This window comes from Triturus cristatus, chromosome 2_2 (assembly GCF_964204655.1).
Source record: "Triturus cristatus chromosome 2_2, aTriCri1.1, whole genome shotgun sequence".
Lineage (NCBI taxonomy): Eukaryota > Metazoa > Chordata > Amphibia > Caudata > Salamandridae > Triturus > Triturus cristatus.
Window position 1 is genome coordinate 1,204,567,366 of NC_140582.1, and position 19,225 is coordinate 1,204,586,590.

The following is a 19,225-nucleotide window of genomic DNA, read 5'->3' on the forward strand; positions in this document are numbered from 1 at the left end:
AGAACTGCATGAAGACTGCAGGGATGTATGTAACAGTGCATGTGTGCTAAGGGATAATTTGTGTAAACACAACAGGCTGCCCCTTTCCTGGGACTGCATTTCTTACTGAACAACATCTTCACAAATTAAATCTCTGGCCACAATTCCTGTGCGCACACAGACTCATGCCATCATTTTACACACATAACACAGGCTGCCCCTTTCCTGGGACTGCATTTCTTACTGAACAACAACTTCATATATTAAATCTCTGCCCACATTTCCTGTGTGCACACAGAGTCATGCCATCATTTTAGGCACATAACACAGGCTGCCCCTTTCCTGGGACTGCATTTCTTACTGAACAACATCTTCACAAATTAAATCTCTGCCCACAATTCCTGTGCGCACACAGACTCATGCCATCATTTTAAGCACATAACACAGGCTGCCCCTTTCCTGGGACTGCATTTCTTACTGAACAACAAATTCATAAATTAAATCTGTGCCCACAATTCCTGTGCGCACACAGACTCATTCCATCATTTTACGCACATAACACAGGCTGCCCCTTTCCTGGGACTGCATTTCTTACTGAACAACATCTTCACAAATTAAATCTCTGCCCACAATTCCTGTGTGCACACAGAGTCATGCCATCATTTTAGGCACATAACACAGGCTGCCCCTTTCCTGGGACTGCATTTCTTACTGAACAACATCTTCACAAATTAAATCTCTGCCCACAATTCCTGTGCACACACAGACTCATGCTATGTTTTTTGGAACAAAACAGTGTCCCTGAATAGTACCAAATTACTGTTACTGCCTGACACATTTCCCATATCATTTACAGAAGCAGAAAACAGCACATGTCCTAACAGCTCCTTAAGACCATGACCATGTGTTACAGGGTGAGTGATTACACTAGATCAATTTAAATGAGGCCTTGGTGACGTTCAATGTGTTTGCATTACACATTGCTATCTGAAACAGCACACAGAGCTGAGTACTACACATGAGAGTGTTGGAAAAGCTGCTGCGTGTGTGCCAAGAGTGTGTTTCTGAAGACTGTGTATTGTCTGGTGCAAGACAGATGAGCAAAGAGACTTCCAGAACTGCATGAAGACTGCAGGGATGTATGTAACAGTGCATGTGTGCTAAGGGATAATTTGTGTAAACACAACAGGCTGCCCCTTTCCTGGGACTGCATTTCTTACTGAACAACATCTTCACAAATTAAATCTCTGCCCACAATTCCTGTGCGCACACAGACTCATGCCATCATTTTACACACATAACACAGGCTGCCCCTTTCCTGGGACTGCATTTCTTACTGAACACCAACTTCATATATTACATCTCTGCCCACATTTCCTGTGTGCACACAGAGTCATGCCATCATTTTAGGCACATAACACAGGCTGACCCTTTCCTGGGACTGCATTTCTTACTGAACAACATCTTTACAAATTAAATCTCTGCCCACAATTCCTGTGTGCACACAGACTCATGCCATCATTTTAAGCACATAACATAGGCTGCCCCTTTCCTGGGACTGCATTTCTTACTGAACAACAACTTCACAAATTAAATCTCAGACAACAATTCCTATATACACACAGACTCATGCTGTGTTGGTAGGCACAAAACACAGGCTGCCCCTTTCCTGGGTTATCAATTCTAAGAGAACTAATGCTTTTTTCAAATGTGCTGCCATTTTCCTCTCTTTTCTTTCAAAGTGATTTCTGCTAAATGCTAACCATCACAATTAAAAAGAAGCTGTCCTTTTCTTTCAACTGCAAGTCTTACTTTTCAACAGCAACACAAATTAAATCCCTGTCAACAATTCTTCTCTGCACACAGACTCATGATTTGATGGTAGGCACAAAACAGTATTCCTCATTGTTACCAGTACACATTAACTTATGGTGAAAATATACTCCATAATATTTTACATATTCAAAACAGTTAAATATCTCCCAAAACAGAAAATGTAAATCACAACTTTAAACAAATAATCACAATTCTTTTTTTTATATCTAAATTAACCACAAACACCCCCTCTCTAACTCATAACTCACCTTTAAAATTAGTTAGTTGTGAAAGAAATGTGGCAGTCACACAGCAGTTTATCAGACCAGAATCTCTGAGCTGAACACCTCTCTCCTCTCAGCAGAACCAGTTAATGGCACAGTTTCCCTCTCTTTTTTCACACATATACATGTTAATTTCAAATCTCAGTGCTTCCCACATTTTTTCAAATGAAATCACACATTTCTATTGGTTGAAAACTTCAACCCCTTTCCAAATGTACCCTTCCCTCAACTTGACTTCTGCCTGCTACCATAGCAACAGGTCATGGAACACAGGTGTGAGCAGAGAGGTCAGAAGTTCAGCAGACAATGTTTCATTCCCAAAGAGCAAGAGTGCTTGACTTTTCAAACCTAACAGCAAATCCAAACTAATGTTCTTTGTTCACACATTTTTCTGAACCAATACAATACATGCTTTTTAAAATTTAAACATACAGCCTAGTTTTTAGTGTAGAATGGTTTGAAACAGCCAATGAGTTCTTTTTTTAAAAAAAAGTATGTGTGCCCCCATTTTTCAACTGTCTTTCATTTCTTTTTGCCTTTCTACTGAAAGACACCTCCTGAGTGCATCCAGATCTCCTTTGAAGATGTTCACAGTGTGGATTGTAGGTCACAGCTATGTCTTCTGGAGTGAAAAATTTGCAGAAAAAAGAGGTATGGTGAGAGACCTTGCTTTGCCAAATGTAGACATTAAATGGATTGGTCAGAGAGGGTTAAAGTGGCACCAATTAATGCCTTTGGTGAAATCTTTTCTACACCTCCAACAGCCTAACCTTATTATTGTGCACTGTGGTGGAAATGACCTAGGCACTTTAACTGGGGTAGGTCTGGAAATGCTTGTTAAGGACACCTTTGTGCAATTGATGTCGCTCTTTCCACAAACTGCCTTTGTATATTCTAATATATGCCAAAGGCAAAAGTGGAACTGGTCCAACCAATTTTGTCCGCAGATTGACAAAGCAAGAAAGCACGTCAACAAATCTATTTCTGCTTTCCTCAGAGACTATGGTATGGGTTCTATATACCACAACAACTTGCGTTACAACATGCAAGACATTTATAGAGGAGATGGTGTACACTTCACTGATGAAGGCAACAGAGTCTTCCTCTTGAACTTTAGACTCTGCATCGGTACTTACTTGTAGGTACCAAAAAACAAACAATAAACACAAGGGCTCTTTTTAGAGCCACCTTATATCTAAACACTTAAATGCGATTTTTTATTATTTTTTTAAAAAAGTTTTTTTTCGGGTGCGCGCTGGGTGCGCGCACTCGGCGATATTTTTTTTCAAAATATAAATCTTTTTTTTTTCCCTACAAGGTCCTACTGTGACCCCCCTTACAATGCCTAGTGGGTCAATATCTCCCCACTCTGCCCCCTTTTCAAGTTCTCCCCCTTTGTTTATCACCCCCTCTTTATGCGAGAGACAAAATGGCGGCCGCCGCTTCCTGATTTCCACCGATTCGAATGTTTACTGACATCTAACAACCAATCAGAAGTGCGCTCGCGATCGGCAAGGTGCGCGCACAGGACTTGCTCAGTGCGCGCACGGTACGCGCGTACAGATATATATATTCATTTAAATGCTAATTTCTCAGGAAATACTGAACAGATTTACACCAAACCTGCAAAAGGCACTTCATGGACCTTATGGCTACCTCTCTGCCAAATTTCACACAATTCTGTTCAGCCGTTCGGGCTGTAGCTGCGACTAAAGTCCCTATGGAAAAATGCATGGGGAAAACGCGTTTTGGGACCCCCCTTTTTTCTCAGCCCCCGCTTGACGAATCACCCCGAGACTTTCAGGGTAGGAGCTGAGTGGAGCGCCCCATTAGTTTTGAAAATTTCGCGAGGATTCGTCAACCAGCGCCAAAGTTATTCAAAATAGAATTTTGAGATTTCCTATGGAAACACGGTCCTAACTATAACTACCTACTGGCGACCGCCAGTAGGTAATAATATCTTTTTTTTTAAATATATTCTTTTTTTTAACCCCCATTCCTCCTTAAACCCTAAAACTACCCTTTCCATCCAAAAAACCTTACCCACCTTGAACCCTAAAATTAGCTGAGCTAACTATAGCATATGTTTCTAACCCATATCATGTAGTTTGCATACTTCTCTTTGATGGCAGTTCATAGCTCACTGCTAGATTACGATTGTAACTTATGAATTGCACAGTAACAAAAGGATCTCTGTGATAAAAGCAGTAACCCACTGAGCTATGCAAATAAAGTGCTGTTCTGTGATCTGCATAGTACATGTTCTTTGCAGCAGGCATATTAGCCATCTGCGCCACCTTAGATGGGTCAAAACTGCAATTAGTCAAAACACAGATCTCTCTCCAGCAGGTACATTTACCGCCAGAGTTAGCTTGACACTTTTATTGTTGACTGAAAACTGCTGGATACACACGGAACTCTGCAGAGGGTGATGATAAAACACTGCACTGCTACAAAACCGGCCCCCAGCAACAAACTATCCCCCACCTTTCTAGCCTCCCGGAAAAACGCCGGATGCCCTGTAGGGCCAGTCCGGCCTTGGCGACAACCTGGACAGTGAGATAAAATAGTAAATTAAGGAGAATTGAGAGAGCTAATGAGGGAAAGAGGTAATAAGAAAAGTGAACCTCCAGCGTGAAGGTTTTAAAACGATCAGAGAAAGGGATAAAGAAAAGTGAGAGGAATGGTAAAGAGACAGGTCACTAACTTACCTAGCAGTCTAGTCCTGAAATGACCTCAGCTCCGTCTGGTTGGTGTCAGCAGAGTTCTGGTTTATTTCCACAAGGTAGGTACTTTTTACCTGGCCTGGCATCACAGGTCGCTCGCGGCCTGCAAGGTCTCTTGCAAAGGCTGTAACTCCTCTCTCTCGCAACTCTTCACACTGTGACAACTTGGGAAAGGGGTTGTGAGAGGCAGCTCTAAGTAACTGATAAGCAGCCCTGGAAGCCCAGGGCTGATACTATACATGCTGCTTCAAATGTGATGCTGCATCGCGTCATTACTGGGCAGCCACTGGGGACCCCCAAGTATTGCAGACTCAGGCTCTGCCCATGTCAGCCCATAGACTGCTTCAAATGCACTTAATCTCAAGCAAAACCATGATGTAACTGGTACATGTGCACAAGCGCATGTGCCTAAGGAAATCTGCCTGTCTGCATGACGTATCAGTGAGGCAGCACTGCGCATTATCATCCATAACACTGTGAAATTCTCTATGTGAGAAATTGGGTTATTATTTGAGGGAGATGTAAACCTTTCTCAAGCAATAATCACAATCCTTGTCAGGGTGAACCACAAAAAGTCACAAAATTAACCAGTCCTTAGCCCTCTGGTAGCTTGGTCCAAAAGCAGTCAGGCTTAGTTTAGAGGCAATGTGTACAGTATTTATGGAGCACACAAACAGCACACAAACAGGGAACAAATGAAAAACACAACACAATAATAATCCCACATCATTTTAATACATGTTTTAAGACACAAATAACAAAAATCCAATTAGTAGAATGGGAGATATGCAATTTTAAAAATGTGAGCAGGTATAGCTTCTAAAAGCACAAATCACCACTCAGTGTCATCTGGTCATGCTAGACCAGGGGAAAGCCACAAGTTTAGGCTGACTGCGATGAAGCATGGTCTGGATACAGAGACCAGGTTAGTCTCACCAAAAACGATACCTTCTCAAAGTCTGGCACAAAAAGCCCAATTCGTGGTGGATGAGGCTGTAAGGAGCTCGATGAGCACAAAGATCGTTGAAGATGTTTGTTGCTGTAGCGTAAATAGCAGGCCGAGTGTCATTAGCGGTTCTTGCTGTAGCACAAAGATCCAATTGGGCGTCGTGGGCGGTAGTTGCTGGAGCATGGCATTGGCAGTCACCACTGTCCATTCTGGAGTGTGAAGTGCAGATCCCGCCTATTACCGGTGGTCACAGTGGTGCGAAGAGCCAGGTTCACTGGAGCTTCACATTTGCGGTTGTCCCGGGTGTCGAGAACTTGGCACCAACAAGCCAGTTCGCGGTCACAAAGAGAACACATCTTCAGGATCTATCCTTTTCTTCGAGGACGAGCTAATCTGATGCCAGCCAGGGGCCCAGAACCTGGTGAGGCATGTTTTAGGCATCAGAAACTCACTCAATCTAGAGGAGGCCAGCAAAACTCGGGTAGGTCCAGCTGCAGGTCGAAGCAGGTCCAGTATAGCAGGTCAGCTTCGCAGATGCAGTGAGGCCTTTGGAGCTTGTTACGGCTCAGTAGCTTTGAACAGGAAGGCAGTCAGCTGACTCTTAGAGTCACTCAGGCAGCCTGGGATGAAGGGACAAGGTCCAGATTTCCTTCTGTGACAGCAGGGAGGCCTCCAGCAGTGTTTAATCCTCTGTCAGCAGGGCAGTTCTTCCTCTGTAGAATCTAATAGGTCTGGTAGTGTACTTAAGAGTTATGCTCAGAGTCCAATATTTATACCTGGTGCCAGCTTCTAGACCCCCCGCCACATCTGGTTCTAGAATTTAATTCCTCCTTGCCTTGGTCCCAGGATGTCTGGAGTCACAAAAAGCTAGTGTGAAGCTCTTTGTATGTGGGCTGTTTCAGCTCCTTTGAAGTACAGGTGTGGTAGGCAACTGCTCCGACCCTCTCAACAGGTTAGGATGGCTCATCCTGCCAAAACCCGTCCCCCCTTTGTCATCTTGTCTGGGAGGCATACACAAAGGCTAACTGGAAACTTCACCAAGTCATGTGGCTCTGAACATAAGAAGCAGGCACCAAATGGTAAGGATAAGAAAATGCCTACTTTCTAAAGTGGAATTTTCAGAATTGTGCCTTAAAATCTGACTTTACCATTAAAGAGGGTTTTAAATTGCAATTCATCGGAGACCGAACATGGTATTCCTAGCAGCTTTCTGTGAGAAGGTGGCCAGATATATGCTATCCACTAGTTCTAGTGGGCACCTTGTATCAGTCCAAACAACCCCTTATGGTGAATGGTTAAAGACAACCTTTATTGAAAGCTATCCTAGTGGTAGCTATGGAGAGCAGCCTTCAGGCTAAGTCTTGAAGTAATGTAAAGCAGCTTGTTTTACCAGTCTATAATCTCTTGAATGATCAAATGAAAGGACTACCACACCAGATATATATTCAAAATATAGGTATTTAAGATAAATCACACCCCTCTAGTCTCTTTATGAGACTGGAGTTCGAAGTACTTAGTTTACAAGTGAGCAATCATCAGTAATAACACAAATACACGTTTGGGCCCTAGGGATGTACCAAACCATATACCAAAAAAGTGGTATAAGAACCACGACTGAACTAGACACAAGGCCTAGAGCCTGTAGAATTGCTGGGACCCCAAGGAACCACCCAAGGTAGTGACACAGGGGACCCACGGGGACTGTATGCAGTGTGTGAACACAACCGCGGGTTCCAGTTATCTTCTATGGGCAATGTCGCGGTTGGAAATTTATTGATTAGGGACACTTAGAATTGAGTGAGGACCAAACCCTTTTGGACTTAAGAAGTTCTAGGGCTAGCATCCCGGGGGGCATCCCGGGGGGCACCGGAGTACTAGAGTTTCCTCACCCAGGAAAGCCGGGTGCATAGGTGTCTTTTGGTGTCGCGTCGCGTCGTCGATTTCAATGGAAGCCTGCAAAGAACTGCGGAAATGTAGACGATTGCCGAAATGTAGCTTGTGACGTCCCCTCTTGTAAGCGTGTGCGGAGTGGGCTGGCCCGGCGTACCCCAGGCCAGCGTAGGGGTGTGAATAAAAAGCATGTAGCTCTGGGAGTGGCTCTCTTCCGGAATGCCAAACGTTTCTGCGAGAGCGGAGCCTTCCACCCCGCCATGAGGCCGTTGCCGTGAGGGGTGTTGCCTGCGAACCTGTGCCCCTGCTGCACCCCGGGCCGCTGGTCCCTGAACCAATCTTGCCCGCCCCTGCGCAGCCAGGCCTCACTGCTCACCTGCCGACACAGGTGTGTGTCAAAGAGGGCCCACCACGTGCCGGCGTAAGCTCCAAGCCCGAGGCCCACAACCTTGGCAGCCTCCTCAGACCATCACGGCCTTCGAGGCACAGGCACGCTGTACTCCTTTCTCGTTGACGTACTCCGGCCTACACTACAGTCAAGTAGGTCACACATTTGGAACTGAGTCTTGATTATACAATGGCCGAGTACACATATCAATGCAGAGTGCAAATCAATGTACTCCCTTCGATGTGGTGACACCAAGTCTGTGCATAGCATCCCAACCACACATGTCTGTGGGCCCCTGCTGACCGCTGCCTCGGGCCTACACTGCGGTCGAGTAGGTCACATATTGGGAACTCAGTCTTGATTTATTTATGGGAGATTTTATATCATTGTACTAGCCTCATCGCAGACTGCATCCCCTCTCAGCTCCAGTTCCACTAAGTCTGTTCCCTGACATCCATGGACACTTTCTGGTTGAACTTTGGTGGCGACTGAGCCTATGGACTGGGGGTTGTCTTCGTCATCATGTCAGTGTTACTGACCTTGTGGCAAAAACGAGGCTGTAGCATTCCACTCCTCCATTTTGCCACTTCCGGCCGGCTTCTGCCCTCTGCATCATGCCCCGGAGGACACCTTCTACTATCCCCCGCAACCCTCCGCTACATTCACCTTCGACATCGACGAGGACCCGCTCAGCTCGCGTGGCCCTATCTCAGTGCACCGCAAGTCAACGTCCTGTGGCAGTGTGCCTGTGCCAGCCGCAGTGCATTTGAGGCCACTAACTCTGTGCAGCTCAAGTCATGGACCCTGTCTGATAGCAGATTGGATGTCCTCTGGGTCGATGGACTGGGGGTCATCAAGGCCATGTGTCTGAGGCCCTGCGCTGTCCGCTGCCTCCGGCCTCAACTGCGGTACACCTGGGCTCACACATCAAATCGAGTCCTGACCTGCCCGGACGTTGCATCACAGCAGGATGCACATGCCATCACTGCCAGGACCAACTCCAAACAACAGGTGCCAGAGTCGGAAGTGTCTTACTGCCAGACTGTCAGAATAGCTCACACCTGTCGGGGGTGCCATCATCAGCTTGACACCCTGCTCAGCTCTTCATGTGCCACTAACTCAGTGCACCACAACTCATGGACCATTCTGGTTGCATATTGGGTGAACACTGTACTTTTTATGGCTACCAATATGATGCTTCACAGTTGTTTATGTTTTGCTTGTGTTTTCTGTTTCCGCTTTAATTGTGATAACTCTTCAAGTTGTTGCCAGCACCAATGACTCCATGAGGGCTGGCTTACACTCACCCCACACACATCCAGCACAGGCGTCACTTTACATGTGGCCCTAGCAATAAAGATGTCGAGCGCACGTGCCCGTAGCCAGTTCAACAAACTATCTGAGTGTGTCTGTGTGCTCATGATGTATGCATTAGGGCCCTGGGCCCTACAGCATTACATTGTACCGTGTACAGCGGACGCAGCCATGTCACCGCCGGCAGCGGGTGAGACCTTGCACATGTAGCTTTGTCGTCCCCCACTCAATAGGTAAGAGCAGTGAACTGGGCCGGCGTACGCCAGTCCAGCGTGGGGGTGTGGATGATTATACCGTGGCTCTGGGTGAGGTTCAGTACTGGAAATGTGAAAAGGCATGTGTCTCTGCCGCAGTGTGGGTCTCCGTTGGGGAGTGTAGGTGGTCCCTGATGGGACTTAGACACCCACGTATGTGAATTAGTTTGGCTTCCATGAGGTAGAACCCCACCTGCACCTGTTCAGCCACCCCCTTCTGGCAGTCTGACACCTGGCCTTGAAATGCGATGTGTGTTTCGGTGGGCTGCTGGGAGTCATCCGTGGTGGTGGGTGCGTCCAGCTGTGTCATCTGTGCAGGGGGTGGGGTATCCTCTATGCAGCTGGGCTGCCCTGCTCTTGGAGGTCGATTGCCTAAGATGTCCATGAACTGTTGTAGGGCATCAGTGTCGAAAGTGTGGAGGTCCTTTTCAGCATCACTGGAGAGTTGTCTGGTCCGCTCTGCTGGAGGTGTTGTTTGTCCCTCTGCAATGTGAAGGGCAGATGCTTGTTGACATTGTGTTGACATGTATGTTGATGCATTGTTCAAGTTTGCATACAGACTGCATGATAATATACATTGTGACTGTTTGGGAGGAGCGGACTATTTGTTGTGGGACAGTGGACATTTGTACTATATGACGTAGGTGAGGTTGTACACGTACATTTTCATCTCACAGTTTCCTGCTATGTCAGATGTGATTGGCCCTTTTCTATGGACAAGCGGATCCAGTTGTGTCCTATGTTCTGCAGTGTACGTGTTGCACTGTGTACCACCTTGTCATCCATGTAGATGTGCTGTCATTGTTATGTGTGTGTGCTGCATTGTGGGAGAGTCACCCATGCAGCTCTGATTTCGCTGCCCCTTATCCCTTGGAGGCGATGTGCCTTTGACTTTTGTGCTTTTAAGGTGCTGTGATGTTGGGTCATTTGTGCTCTTGGATGTTTTTTGTGCTCTTGTGCATTGTTTGTCTGCAGATGTATTGTTGACGTCAGTGGTTGTTTGTGCACGTGGATGTGTCAGAGTGTGACCTGCTCCTTTACGGTTGTGGTCCACATTCAGCCACCTCAGTCTCATGGCATGCACAATGTCATGGTGATTGTACTCCAGCCATGCTGCTCGTCATGTAGTGTCACTTCCATTGTCAGTGTGGCTCACAAATACACATCTTTGCTGTGTTTCACACAGGTGCATGTGTGTGTTGGGGAATTGGTGATGTGTGGGGTGGGGCCCATTGGGCACACGGTGGACGGGGGCCTACTTGATGTTTGTATGTGTGCTGTAGTGTGCCACGGGGATGAGGGACATGACCCAGGGTCATTTTGGGTGTGCTGTGTGCTACACGTCATTGTGCATGTGTACCATTGTGCCCGTCACTGAGCGTCCCCCCAGTCCCTGTTCGTTACTCACCCTGTTGATGTTGTGTCCGGGCATGTCGAGCAGCGTCCGGACTCCTGACTCCTTGCACCGTCTCCACACTGATGTCTGTGGCCACCATTTGCTCCAGCTCCTCCTGTGGGGCAGGACTCCCACCTCCATTTGCCGTTGCTTCCTTCCTCTTGGCAGCAGGTTGCGCATCTTGGCCTCCTCAACACTCCGACTGCATTCATGATGGAATGCCATTTTTCCATCTGTGTTGCCAATGACATGGTGGAGGTGCCGGACAGTTGTTGTTAGTGTTCTGTCACCTCCGTTGTCATGCGGACTGTACCCCGTCTTCCTCTTCTCCTTGGTCTTAACCGGCCCTGAGGTTCCTTACTGGTGGTCTGTAGGACTTGTGGGGTTCGCGTTGACCTGGACACTCAGTCCGGATGCATCCATGTTGCTACGCGTTTTATTTTGTTTTTGGTATGTTTTTCTTGTTCTGCCTTTATAGTACATTTTCCCTCATGACGCGTGGGAATTGTAGGCCTGTTGCTGGTTATCGCAGATTTTTGTATCGCGATTGGCCTCATTGCAACTTTTTTTGCGTTCGTGGTTCGCATTTTTGCGGTGTCGCGTTGATTTTAACGTGGTCATTTGATGCGTTATTGTGGGACTATCGCATGGTGCCGCCGGGTTGAGAATTCTACTTTAAAACAACGTTGTTTTCCCGTGATAGACTGCGATATGCATAGTTGCGTTAAGCTAATTTTGCAATGATTATCACACGTTCTTGAGAATATGCCCCAATTCCTTTACAACCCATGCCTTTACCACACATTGTTTATATGTATAAATGTATATATATATTCACCTAGTTTTCCTCCACAGAAGAACATAGGAATGCACTCACGAGTGGGTAAATCCAAGAAATGTTATTTTTCTATTTTTTACCATCTATTTGTGACCTCCCACTTCCCCAAACTTACCTTTAATGCGTCGTAATGGCATGCGTTTTGATAGAGTGGAGAGTTTACATTTTGATTTCCATAACTCAGGAGTGCAATATAATCTCATGTAGAAAGCACTCTCACATATTCATTCAATTATTATCAGTATGTAGAGGAAATAGTAGCATTTCACGTTGTGTTGATGATGTTAGGTGATACATACTTTACATGCCATGCAATTTAAATGTGCTAACATAACAATGTGAAGTATTAGTTTAACACGTAGGAGGTGAAGACCTACGCCGTGCTGTACGAATTGGTTATGTATTAGACGTGCGTTTATGATTAATTAATAATTTTTAGAAATTGAGGTCTCTTGTTGGCAATGGTTTCCACCTTTGTCCAAGTAGGGACCCTTCTTCCTAGTCAGGCTAAAATAACCCCTGCTCACCCTCTTGCTAGCTTAGCACAAGTAGACATGCTTATCTCAGAGGCAGTGTGTAAAGCATTTGTGCATACATACAGTAGCACAGTGAAAAAACTACAAATGGACACCACACCAGTTTAGAAAAATAAGTAAAACGTTATCTAAACCAACAAGACCAAAATACGACAAAAATCCAACATACAATACTGTAAAAATCATAACTTTGCAAGATAACCTTTAAATTGTGGAAAATATCCACAAAACACAGTTCCTCCGAGATGGTAGCTCCGTCCGCGGCTACAGCGATGCTGAAAACGACAGAGTCTAACAGTTCCAGCCGACCGCGTCTGTACAGACCTGATAAAGCATCAACAGACTCGTGAACAGTGCCTTTATCGTGGTGGCCGACATGTTGGTGCGAGTCGGTCGGTGCAACTGTTACAATTGCCTGCAAAAATGGAAGCGGTGCAGGGTGCGGTGGCCCACGATACGGTGCAGGCAGTGGCTCGGTGACGATCGTCCAGACGGGGTCAGTGAGTCCAAGGCCTGCGGTGCAGGGTGAGGCGGTGCTCGATATGGTGCTGGCAGGTTGTGGTGCAGGCGACAGAGCCAGTCGATGTTTGTTCGGGCAGCGATGGTGTCAGTGACATCCAGTCAGCATGTAACAAGGCGCTGAGGAGTGCCGTGCCCACAGGATGTGGTGCAAGCAAGAGGTCGGTGAGGATCGGCCAAACGGCGTCGGTGAGACCAAGGATGTGGTGTGAAGTGTAGCGGTGTCTTTTGCTTGGCCTTTCAGGACACAGAATCCTGCGATGGACTCGGTGACAGTTGGTTGCCCTTTACTTCTGTAGAGACGGTGCCCAGAAGGATGGTGAGATCTTTGCTGTTCCTTAGACCTTTTGAACAGGGGACAAGCTCCATTTCCATAGTCTTGGAGATCATTTCTCAAGCAGGATACATACACAATTCCTTTCCTTGGCAGAAAGAGTTACTGCAGGCCAACCCCAGAGAGCACACAGCAAAGGGGCAGTACTCATCCTCCATTTTCTTCCAGAGTTTCCTCTTGAAGTCTAAAAGTGATCTAAAAGTCTGGGGTCTGGGCCCAACTTTTTATGGTACATACTCTGATTGTTCTCTGGAGGCAGAGAGTGTCTTTGCCCAGCCAGGACCAGTTCTGTATTCTCTGGTGCAGCTGCCTCGCAGAAGGTGGAGACAGCATTTTCCAAAGCAGACCAGGCCCATTCAGGTGTGAAAGAACTCCCCTCCCCCTACTTTGAATGCAGCCCAGGATTATTCAGTCCAGCCCTGACTTTCACTGGAAAGACAGGACACACCTCACCCCCCAGATGGCTGTCTGAACAGAATGCACATTCCCAGCCCCTGTCACTACAAAACCAGGCAGTAAATACACAAGCCTAGCAGAGGCCCACTGGATGGCTAAGCAAGAAAATAAGAATCATCCTTACTAGCAGATGCATCTTTGTATTCTGAGTTTATGCACTCTAAACTCCAATAGCCTTACAATAGTGAAAAACAAAATTGGCAGCATCTCATTATCAGGACATGCCACACACATCAGGGCATGTCCTACCTTTCACATACAATGTACCCTGCCCACACGGGTACCTTGGGCCTACCTTGTGGGTGACTTACATGTAAGAAAAGGAAGGGTTAGGGCCAGGAAAGTGGGTGCATTTCCCAGGTCGACTTGGCAGTACCAAACTGCGCACAGACACTGCAGTGGCAGGTCTGAGTTTAATTTAGAGGCTGCTGATATGGGTGGCACAATCAGTGCTGCAGGCCCACTAGCATAATTTGATTTACAGGCCCTGGGCACACACGGTGCACTGTACTAGGGACTTACCAGTAAATCAAATATGCCAATCATGGAACCGCCAATCCATAACAACAATTTACAGAGGGAGCACTTGCACTTTGCCACTGAACAGCAGAGGCAACGTGCCCAAAGCATCTAGACCAGAAAAAACAAAGACCAACACACAGACAAATAACAGGAGGAAAAGGCAAAAATACAGGGGAAACACATGCCAATGATGCCAGGTCTAACTATAATGCTCTTAGTATATTGCCTTAATAAAAATTAAATGTAGGTGGATTTATAATTAGTTGTGATTCGTAACGTAGGAGGTGTTTTATGTTAGCTTGAGCAGTAGGCCTCAACTGAAAATACATTTCTGCATCAGTCTCTCGTTTACAGTAAATGTTCATGATTCATGTGTACTGTGAATGCTTTTCTTTTTCATGTTTTGCATTGCAGGTGCTAAACGTATTCTTTAGACAAAGTAGGGTCTTTGCGATAGGAGGAGAAGTTACAGTTATGTGGTTTGTAGGTGATAAAGAAGGAGAGCTGGTTTCACATGGGAGAAGTCAAATATTCCAAGGACATCATGTTGTGAGTTGGGAACATTGTGCATCGTGGAGCAGTGTGCTCATGAGGTGTATAGTTGTCCAATGGCAAATCGAGTAAGAGCGAAGCATTATGGGACTTTTCATTGAGGGATAACTGAGCACTGGGGTTAGGGAGAGCAGCCCACTTCTTCCTTGATCTCAGAGAGAGAACATCTTAGAGAGGTTCCCTCTGACGTAGGTCTTACGCTTCTGACCCAAGCTAAAAGTAGAAAAGCTCCTTCATGGAGTCTCCAGGACTGACACCTTGTTCTGATTTCTATTGCCATTCAAGATAGGGACCAAAGTAGAGGTGGAGTGGGGATGGATTAAATGCTCTAAACTCATCAAGCTCCAATGCAGATGAACCTAGATGCCTGCTTGTTCACTGCTTGAATTATTGTACTCCAGTTGATGGTGTTGATGATCTTGGACCGTAGTAACTTAGAGAGATGATTTGGCTTTATGCTGTTCCCTTTGTATTTTTACACTATTGTAATTTGAGGTGTGTCTATGTTCAATTGGCATTGACTTTGTAATAAATCCAAACTAAACTTTCACAGTTTTCCGTTGGTCATTTTGTAATTGTTATGAGTGTTGAAAGGAGCATTGACTAACTAAGGAGCATATTATCAAGAAACAGCATTAAAATTATCACCGCTTTAGCGCCAGAAAACTGCCGCTAAAGCGGCGATAATGGGCTTGATAATATGCCGCAGAGAATTCCCATTGAAGCCAATGTTTTGGTGACAATATGGGCTTCTATGGGAATTCTCTGCGGCATATTATCAAGCCCATTATCGCTGCTTTAGCGGCAGTTTTCTGCCGCTAAACCAGCAATAATTTTAACGTCGTGCTTGATAACATGCCCCTTGTTTTCTCAGGCGTTCTTGACCGTAGCAGACCTTTGCGCGTTCGATTTTCAACAAAACATTTTCAAAATTATACGAGGAAGAACTTTCTCCCGTCCATATATCTGTTGTTAGAGATTTGGAAGGCCAATTGTATCAACCAGAACGCCCATACTACGATTAAATACGAGTGTCGTGGGATTTCTAAAATTCACGAAGGGTCTTTTTATGCAATAAATTAACTGCCCTGAAGATGGTCTGACGGACTGCTGCCACCAAAGACCGAAACGTCGACTCCATCATCTATTTTTGCAATATCCGTTATACACAGTCGATTATCTTCTTAACAATGAGATTGGTTAAAATTGCACTGGAATAGATGTCTCTTGATGAAATGTGGATTTGATGTAACCCTCCTTTCATGATTTATTGCTCAAAACCGATGGTTCTTATGTACTCCTTTTTATTCTGATTTATACATAAAAAGATTTGTGTTCATTTCACAAAAAAGAATTCCCGTGTGTGTACTCTTTGTATTTGATGATTATTTTAGTAGATAAATTTCTTCTTGGTGTAAAATTTGTTTAAATACACCCACAATTTGCTGAGAAATACAACCTAGTAATTAGTTTGTCTTAAACAAAATCCCTTGTCGGCACTTTGACCTTTTCAATTCATCTGCCCAAGCCCTCAAGGGTATATTGGGTTTGCCCTCCAATTGTTTCCCTTGTTTTCTCCCCTTCACACTTTCATGCTGCTTAAAAGAACCATGGCAACGAGTTCTAGAGGATACAGAATGGATCCAGATCAGCCCCTGTCAGTTGTAAAGGCATATACGTTGGTGAAGCCACAAGATGGTAAAACCTTGCATTAAAGGCTGTTTCCCATCTTGGAATAAGCTGAACTGCAAATGTTTCTTAGAAAGAATATTCCAGCAGTCCAATGAACCCAGAGTCTGAGCATTCAAGAGACACAGATTCAGCAGAATCTATAGGTGATCCTTCTACAATAAAGTCAGCCAGGAGGTGTGTTCCACCCAGACAATCCTCTGCTGATCCTTCCTCAAGAAAGTTTTCTGGGAAGTGGTTTCCACGCAACATATTGAAAGATTAGCTGTTCTAAATATGAGTTCTTTGTGGTGTGTATTAGCATATGATTGTTTGTGCACTTTTCCTAAGTGTTAACTATCGTGTTGGTGTCTGTTGTACAGGGGTGGCGTGACGATGTGTAGAATGTTGTTGTTATGGTGATATTTTTCTTCATTTGATTCCTCATTCTCATAGCTACACAGTTGGAATGTAGAATTTACAATGGTTTACTTAGTATGTGGGTTGGGAAGTTGGTTTTATGCATTGTCCGTGCGAGTTGTGCATGTAAGCTTTACATAAAAAGATTACCTTTACTGGAGAATGCACTACGTGACAGCTTGCCGACAATGAAATACATTTCCCATTAGGCTTTGAACTCTAACATAGTTTAGAGATGTGACTGCCATCCTTTAGATCTGGGTGAAACTTCCCTTCTTGCCCAATGCGTTGTTGCTAGGCAGCCATGATACCATATTGGTGAAGCAAGGACCTCAGAAAGACATTGGGAACACAGTCAAGTATTTCTGTGTAGTGGAATTACATTGAACATTTAAATCAATTTTTCCAAAGACTGTGGTATTGTCACATTCCACTTGAAGTTTATACCATTATGGAATAGAAAGATTTCTTATGTCAGGATTTAGACTGCTCATGCTGTATATTTTTGTTATTGAATAAGGTATTAGAGTTCTAGTAATGTTCAAGAAAGTTGCTAAGATAAGAATTGTAAGATATTAATATTTGCTACTTACCCACGCACTACTACATGGGTGAGGTAGAAACTATGACTCATCTTCAACAGAGACTGCATAGTGACAAACATCCAAGCAGCTATCCTACTCTTAGAATGGAGTGTTGGTGAACATATATTGAAGGCACTCATCTGTTTTTTAGTAACAAGCTTCACATCAGATTTGGTTATACAGAGATACAGCTGACAAGATGTCCATGGGTGAAGGAGTGCATCGCTCCCATTGGGTCCAGAGTGTTCCCTGACAAATACTCATATTTTTTTATTAATTTAAAGAGTTTTAGAAAGCGCAAACGTGACCCTAGAGACCACTGTACGCAAGCTGGAACATAAGCAAAGCATAAAACTTGAACTCAGTATGATCTGAGGCATAACTAGTATTACCAAGCAATCATAACTCAGTTACAAAGCAATAAGTGGCTCCTTTAAAGCTGGGCTTCTGGGGGCCTGGGATGATCATGTTGAAGGGACTCGGGTGAAGGTTGTTTCTAGGCGTTCTGCTGGGGTGGAGGTGTTCATGCCCCATGAGTAGTTGAAGTATCCTTGAGGGGGTCATCCCTGGAGTCAGGCAAACCGGGCCATTATGTAAGGAATCTGTTCATTAGAATCCTTTTCAACTCTTTTTTGAAGTTGGGGGTCGATGGGTTCAGCCGAATATCTGGTGGGAGAGATTTCCAAATCCTAGGCTCCATCCTGAGAAGGAGCAACTGTCCTTCTTTTCCTTCTGAATCTCAGGGGTTCCAGCTGGAGGGGGTTCGCACTTCTGAGGGAACGGCCGCTCCCTGATACCTGGGTTTGTCACGGTGCATGGCTTTGTGAGTGAGAAGAGCAGTTTTCAGCTGAGTTCTAGCTTCAGAAGGGAGCCATTGATGGACCTGAGTGAAGGGATAAGGTGGTGGAAGCATCTCCCGCCTGTTAGCAGTCTTGAGTGGAGCCGCTCTCGACTTGGCTAGACCTGTAAGGGTTGCACAGCCATACTCCAGTCTGGAGACTGCTAAAGATTGCAAGGTTAACTTGAAGTCTGGTGGCTTTACTTTCTTCAAGAGGTTGAGTTGAAATGATCTACTGCATGTTAAGATTTCTATCCAGTTGTATTCTGATGTCAGAATGGTCAGTACTTTGGTGGCCAGAGACCTGCAGCCCCCTGCCACTTCCGGTTGCCGCTGTGAAAAACCTAGGGGTGATTTTTGACACTTTGGTTCCTATTTTTTTATTATTAAGATTTTGAAAAAGGTTTTTCCCTTCAAATAATTTGAACCTAGAGTTGCAGTGGTTATTGCGCTTATTACATCTCGCATTGAATACTGCAATGCCTTGTATTTAAACATCAACAAGTCCGCACTGGGAGGTTATGCGTTCCCTTTACTGGTTCCCAGTGAGGAAGTTTGTGAGACTTAAGGCTCTTTGTCTGGTTCATGCAGATCTCCACCATCAGGGGGCAATGCCCCTGAGAGCTGCCTTTCTCTGGTGCATCAATGGGAGACAGCTGAGATCATCTCTGAGAAAGGTGATTGTAACCAGACTTCGGATGACCAGGTGGGGTGGGCGTCGCTAAACTGTGGAACACGCTGCTCACCCACATCTCATGTAGCCTTTCGTAGGCATTTGAAAACATGGATTTTCTCTCTCCCATGATTGTAGCGTTACTGGTCTCTTTTCTCCACAGTACTCTGCTCACAAGTGCTAGCGATTTGAGACCTTTTGATATAACGCGGTGTATAAATATTAAAATATACAAAAATACTTGTGTAGTGGCAGGTTTGCAGTTAAGCGTGTCTAGGTGGTTCATCCAT